General features: G+C 32.0%; 1 long non-coding RNA gene across 11 annotated transcripts; it reads left to right on the top strand.

Annotated features, from left to right (window-relative positions):
• Window positions 1-652: 652 nt before the first annotated feature.
• On the top strand, window positions 653-5,136 carry LOC114275532 (uncharacterized). 11 transcript variants are annotated; one of them, XR_014343738.1, is made up of 7 exons: window positions 670-1,060; window positions 2,126-2,271; window positions 2,508-2,707; window positions 2,848-2,929; window positions 3,012-3,141; window positions 3,214-3,342; window positions 4,687-5,136. It is a non-coding gene; the product is annotated as an uncharacterized LOC114275532 (long non-coding RNA). The 11 variants fall into 11 exon arrangements; XR_014343739.1 differs by lacking the exon at window positions 4,687-5,136 and adding an exon at window positions 3,471-3,527 and having other exon boundaries at window positions 3,214-3,338; XR_014343740.1 differs by lacking the exon at window positions 4,687-5,136 and adding an exon at window positions 3,471-3,527.
• The last annotated feature ends 1,719 nt before the right edge of the window (window positions 5,137-6,855 follow it).

Raw genomic sequence — 6,855 nt, 5'->3', positions numbered from 1 at the left:
ATAATAGATTTGGGCAAATTATGAAAGCTTCTTTAACTTTCCTTTTGAAAAGCGTAAATCATAGGATGTTATTAATTTTTATAATTATTAATTTAGTGTGTTAACCAATAATATTTTTAAAAATTATTTTTTAATTCAAAAATTCACAAATTTAAGTGGAAGTATTGGAGCTCTAACAAGATTTCTCATAAAAAAGCCAACTTTAACTACTTAAAAAAATTACTAATAAATAAATAAATAAAATATAATTAAATTTCAATCACATTCTCTTTTTGTATTTTTAAATTTTTATCCAAATTTATAATCCAAACAAAATTTTAAGATTTTTATACAAACATAAAAATAAAATATAACAATAAATTTCTGAACATATTTGTATCATATATTTCAATAAGCATATGAATTAAGCAACAGTTTACCAAAAATTGGAAGGAAAGAAAAAAGGGAGAGAATAGTGCTATAGAAAAATGCTTGGGAGCATTAATTAGTGCTCCCACTAATTAGGTGGTAGTAGGTCTCGTCATTAATGATGTGATGTTTTAATCTTGAAGTTATATTTTTTTTTTTTACTTTTTTAATGTATTAATACTATTAATGGTGATGTTTTTAGTAGGATGAATCATTCTTCTTGTTGTAGTGGTATAAATGATTGGTTTGATTCGGGATCAAGGCACCAAGAAGACTTTCCCATATCAAAAATTGATTCTGTGTCTCTCTCTCTCTCTCGATTGCTCTCAATCTAGCATCCTCTCTCTGTGTTCTCTCAATCGATCATTCCTTCAATTAATCAATCAATCCATCGAATGGTGGAGGAGAGTTTCAAATACGTGATTCTAATCGGTGACATCTCCACTATGAGTATCTTTCAATTAATCTATTGATTTTCTACTTCACACTGTTTTTGCTTTGTTAACCTCGATTCAGTTCGTTCTCTCTCTCTCTCTCTCTCTCTCTCTCTCTCCATCGGCATCTGTGAACCTGTGAACGAAGATCAATCGAAAACGACGCCATCAATCACCTCCTTCTCGTCCATTCCGATCTCTCATCTCTCATTCACCAGGTAACTAATTCGTACTTCTAGAGAGAGAAATGAGATAGCAAATTCATATTTGATCAAACATTGGTTTGGAGGAAATCGAACCCCTTAGATTTGTCTGAAATTGTTGTGTTTTGTTGCTTTGTTTCTGCATTGATTCACTGACAAGATCTAGGATTGTATTTTTTATTTTTTTATTTTTTTATTTCATTGATTCATTGATAAGATAGCAATTATTTTTTATTTTTTATTATTTTTTTAATTTCTCTGCATTCTCCATTCCATTTCTAGGTCTGTCTATCTTGATTTTGCTTGGTTGCTTCTTATTTGTTATTGTAGTGTAGTGTGAATTTTTGTGTGTATGCTCATCTTTTGTTATATGATTTCAATTTGTGTTACTGTTAGCTACATATTACTTTGAATCAATTTTTCCAAACTTTCGTTGAGAACTCATGCCTGCAGAAATCAGCAAGGCCAAGCAAAATTCAGAGAATGTATGCAGAGCCTTGATTTAGGGCCATCCTTTGAATTAACGACTTCTTAGTTTGTCCTCTATTGGCTACTACCACCTTTAGAATGAATGCTCATGTTAGCATCCTAACAGTGAATTGGAATGAGCATTCATTCTATTTAACTTTCTATTTCATTTTCACTCTCGTTGCATTTCATCATACCAAACATAAATGTGAGAATAAACAAAAAATAAACAAATAATCTAAATATGCCAAAATGACATTTGCACCAATAGAGCAACATGGTCATAATGAAGCATATTTTTCACTTCCTGCCATAAATGTCATCCTAACCAAATGGAGGGTTTCACCGTTGACTATAAACTTATATATCTGTGTGTGTTTAATTATGCCTAAATACCTTTTGGGAGACACTATTGCCTGTTTTGACTTTTGCCAATTCTAACAGCATGACTTTCACGAGCTTTTGTTACTATTACCGGACATGCAAAGTTAGTCGTTTATGTTGACATTTCTTTTTTTTGCTTTCTGTTATGGAAATATATTGTGCTTTCTTTTGTGTTTAAAGATATTACTTACAATTATCTTCATTTGGACCGGTACCTCTCCTGCAAAGTCATCATCAGTATTATTTGTTACTCTTTCTCAAGCCTGGAGGATGGCAATATCCCATTTGGGCCAGTAGAAGGTACTTTGCTGCAAATGTCAATTTGAAACTGGGATTAATATGATTCTAGCTCAGAAAGGAACCTCACCTCCAAGGTTACCATAATTTTTTTTAATTTTTTTTTTTGTTGGGTTTCTTGCCTATGTTTAACTCCCACAACAGTTGTTTCTACTGCCTTGGTTTTCTTTTCATCTGGCGATAAAGTTTAACTGGTTTGGGCCGTTTGGCTCTTGTAACTTAAATTCTTAGATTTACTTTTGGTTGGGTAGCAGGCAGTATAAAACTCTTCAAACCAACTATTTATTTTCTTCATTCTATAACGTATGTCTAGGTCGTCGCTCATAAATTTTCATAATCCTTGTGGAATGATTCAACATTTCCAATTGACAAGGCTGTGTTGGCTTGGCTTTCAATAATTGCAATCGAAACAAGGACAAAAAACCTGGGGAGAAATTGGGGTCCGTCTCTAATGTTGTAAAGGAGCACTGGGCCTCTTATGGAAGAAACTTCTTTTCCAGATATGATTATGAAGTAAGCTTTAGTCTATGATGTATTTTGAATTGTTTTGAAGTATTCTGAAACTTTGTTATTTATTTGAAACTTGAAAGTGTAAACTGGAATTTTTGCATTGCTTGAGAGGTACAATATTCTGACACTAACTCTGTATTCAGGAATGTGAATCTGAAGGAGCAAACAAAATGATAGATTATCTTAGAGATTTGGTTTCTAAGAGCAAGTCAGGTGATAAGTATGGTAAGTTTGAAGTCAGTTTTTGTAAATCTATCTCAACCTTTCATTTTATATTTTTAAAAGCTAATGAGGGAATCTGTTGTAGGAAGTTATGTCCTTCAATTTGCAGGGAACTGGTTCAACTGGTGCTACTGTTAGAATGTACATTGAACAGTTTGAGCCCGATGTCTCTAAACATGACATGGACGCCCAAACTGCACTAAAACCTTTAATAGGTTAGTTCATTTGTCATTTTGATAAGCTTACTTATGTCATTATATTTAATGTCTACTTGGTCGTGGTGTTAGATCTAGCGCTGTCTGTATCAAAGCTGAAGGACTTCACTGGAAGGGAGAAGCCTACAGTTATCACATAAATCTGAGTGTCTGATGTTAATCTCACACAATGAAGCTTCATTAGTAATCATGTAAAAGTAGGTTGGGCATCCCATCTTTTCTCCTGTATGTTTCTAATATTTATATATATTTTTTGTTTGGTGTTGATTGCATATCTTAAGCTCATGGTTTATTAGTAATGAATTTTTCTCAATTTTTGTATATAATAGTTCATCAATTTCATGTGTGTATTCAACGTTTTGTATAATCCAGTTTCGATTATGCGACTTTGTAGGGCCTCACAAGGTATGTCATTTACTTTCTCTCCCAATCGATCAATTTCTCTGTCACTCGATCATTTTTTCCCAAAAACTTCGAATTCATCATTTGATTTAAAGTCTATTCTCGAAGACGACATATGCTAGTTTAACTAGTCATAGGATTTGCTTTCACTTTGAATCAGAGCAGAGGTTTTGCTAGTTACAGTTGCTATCATGACTTAATGGTCATGCATGATTTTCAGTGGATTGTGTGGTTCAATGATAGAAGTGATGAGCATAGTATTTCAGGTTTTTTCACAACTAAATTAATAGTTTAGTTGTTTCAATTATGCCTCATCCAAATAGCTGCAATATCATATTCTAACTTTTGGCTACCCAAAATTGGGTCTAACCAACCATCCAACTAATGGAGGATATACCTAATGGCATATCCTATGACTAGTTAGAAGGAGAAAAATAAAATTTGGCACATCCACACACCATCTAGTGGTCAGAAATGGTTGGCCCTATAGCTTATCCCATTATTTACCTCATCCTAACTTAAACATTGAATAATATATATTCCTATCAGAGAAATTTAATCTTGGAATTATCATATATTATTTTAAGGATTAGTTATCCCTCTATTCTTATTCAGATTAAATAAACACTCTAAAGATGATAAATATAACAAAGAAAATGCTAATAGCAGCCCTTTGGCTTGTAAATAACAATAAAAAATTTATAAATAATGTGTAAAAATTATATTGAAATTTTAACTTTGTTGGCCTTCTCTTCTTCTAAAAGCATGACCCTATAGGCGTGGACATTGATTTTTCTGTGCAAATTTTCCCATGCTTTTAGCATTATTGAGAGAATAAACTATGGCACGTCTTTATCAGTCCCAGCTTTGAAAATGATTTCAGGTCAGAATGGTTACAAAGATAATTAAGATTACAAGGAAATGATACTAACTGATTATCTGTCACCATTTCATGAACAACTATTCTTTCTTTTTAACTCTAATGATATGTCATACATCTTTGCACCCAAATCTTTTCCTTCTAGTTTTGAAAACTCTCTATTTTTTCCAAGTAGTTCAAGTAGCTCCAACTCCAAGAAAGTATATAAATGGTTGAGATATGCTGGTCTCAAAATGGCTTGTTGTTGTGTTATCTGCGGCAAGTGAAGATGGTGATGATGATGATAATTCAGTGACTGAGACTTGAGATGTTGACACCATGGTGTTTGATAAACAAGAAAGCTGATTGTTACAGCTAAGTGATGAGTGTTGCACTGCCAACAGCTGTGAAGGATGGTGATCATAATCATCTCTGGGCACTATTGGATCCCAAAACTTGTACTTGGACAGTTCTTTCATAGTGTAGATCAAGTGATTTAAAACTCTGGATAAATGCATAATTAGATGGCAAAAATTTGCCATCTTTCATAGTGTAGATCATGTCGATAAAAGAATCTTATGATTTGGATATTTTTTTTGATTTGTATGTCTGAGGTTGTTATCAGCTTGATATGATAGAAGTTGAGGATGAAAGTTAGTATGCAGGTTGTTTGGTGTATGGATATTGGATTTTTTTGCTTACTTCATAATTGTTGCTTTTGCTTGGTTTGTTAACAGTTGCATTTTATAAGTTATTGTCTTTGGCAATGTTATATTCCTGTATATATATATATATATATATATATATTATATTTTAAAAATAATCTTTTATGGCATATAAAATTATTTCATGAGAAGTGTAATGATTTATGACATGCAAGAAAATGCCATAAAAGATTATATACGGCATACAAAATATGTCATAAATATATTAAAAATGACATTCTACGGCATACAAATTATGTCGTGAAAAGTGATGATTTATGACATGCAAGAAAATGCCGTAAAATATTATAGACGGCATACAAAATTATGTCGTGAAAAGTGATGATTTATTACATGCAAGAAAATGCCATAAAATATTATATACGGCATACAAAGTATGTCATAAATATATTAAAAATAACATTCTACGACATGCAAAATTATGTCATGGAAAGTATGATGATTTATGGCATAACAAAAATGTCGTAAAAAATTATATACGACATACAAAGTATGTCATTAATGTTTAATTTATTACTTTTTACAACTTTACCTGCATGTTGTAAATGTTGCTCAACTTTCCACGGCATGTCATATAACGGCATTTGTGTGCATGTCGTGAAAGAATTTTTACGGCATGCATTGCAAGCTATAAAAATTCAATTTTGTTGTAGTATATATTTTGTGACATGATTTTTTGATCCCATCATATGAATACCAATGTCCAGTTGACTTAATTTTTTAAGTAGATATTCTTTTCCATTGACTCTCCCTAGCCACCATCTATCACCACCAGCTCCAACCACTCATGTTTGCTTCTCCCAGTTTCTCATCACCTCCGGCAACCCATCCCCCACCTCTTTGCCACTTCTTAACCCCTTTTGACAACCTTTATGTCCTCCTGTCACTCGTGTCAACCCCTTTACAGAGAGAGACATCGATCATAATCTTTGCATGCCAATCACTACCTTCCAACTCAGTAGTCCTCTCCTACTGATGCAGATTGAATTTAAAAATCATATAATTTATTTGTATTATTTTACTTTGATTAGGATTATTATTTAGAAAAAAATTACTGAAAGATTCCTCTCTAACTTTGGATAAAATATATATATTTTTTTATTAGTTGGGTGGATTATTAACTTTGGGTTGAAAGATTCCTTTCGGTTCAATTTCTTCAAAATTTTACAATAAGGTTGCTTTTTATACGTGTTCTATGTTTGTATGTCACTCAAATGCTGTATTAATTTGCATAATTTTGTTGACATTTGGGTTCCTTTTTTTCCACATTTGTTCTGTTATTGCTGTTTGGTTTTATGTTTATGGATCTTGTGATGCCAGAGAAATTCTATATCTCAAGAGTATAGAAGTATGAATTTCACTGCCTTTCGAGTCAGTAAAGGAGGCCGCTGAAATTCTCCAGTCTCTCTCTCTCTCTCTCTCTCAATGAGGCTTTTTAATGGTTTAGGTGATCGAAGCATGAATTTCATATTCATTTCATTTGTAAATTTGATTGTATCCAAGCAATTTTTTTTTTCTGATTTTTTAGCTCCCCAAAAAATTATGTTTTGTTTTAATTTTTTTTTAACATCTTTTATATATATTTTTTTAGTTAATTCTCAAGTACATTGTTAAAGAAAGTGTGAATTTTTACCAGTTTGGTTTTTTGTTTTTTCAATTTTTCGAAGATAATTTTTCTGTGATCATATCAGAGAAATTTCTCGTTCACTTTGAATTTTCTCTGTGAAG

The sequence above is a fragment of the Camellia sinensis genome, chromosome 11, assembly GCF_055761805.1.
Source record: "Camellia sinensis isolate YWXY chromosome 11, ASM5576180v1, whole genome shotgun sequence".
In the NCBI taxonomy this organism is placed as follows: Eukaryota; Viridiplantae; Streptophyta; class Magnoliopsida; order Ericales; family Theaceae; genus Camellia; species Camellia sinensis.
Note: the sequence above shows the minus strand (reverse complement) of the source record. Positions and strands in the feature narration are given on the sequence as shown.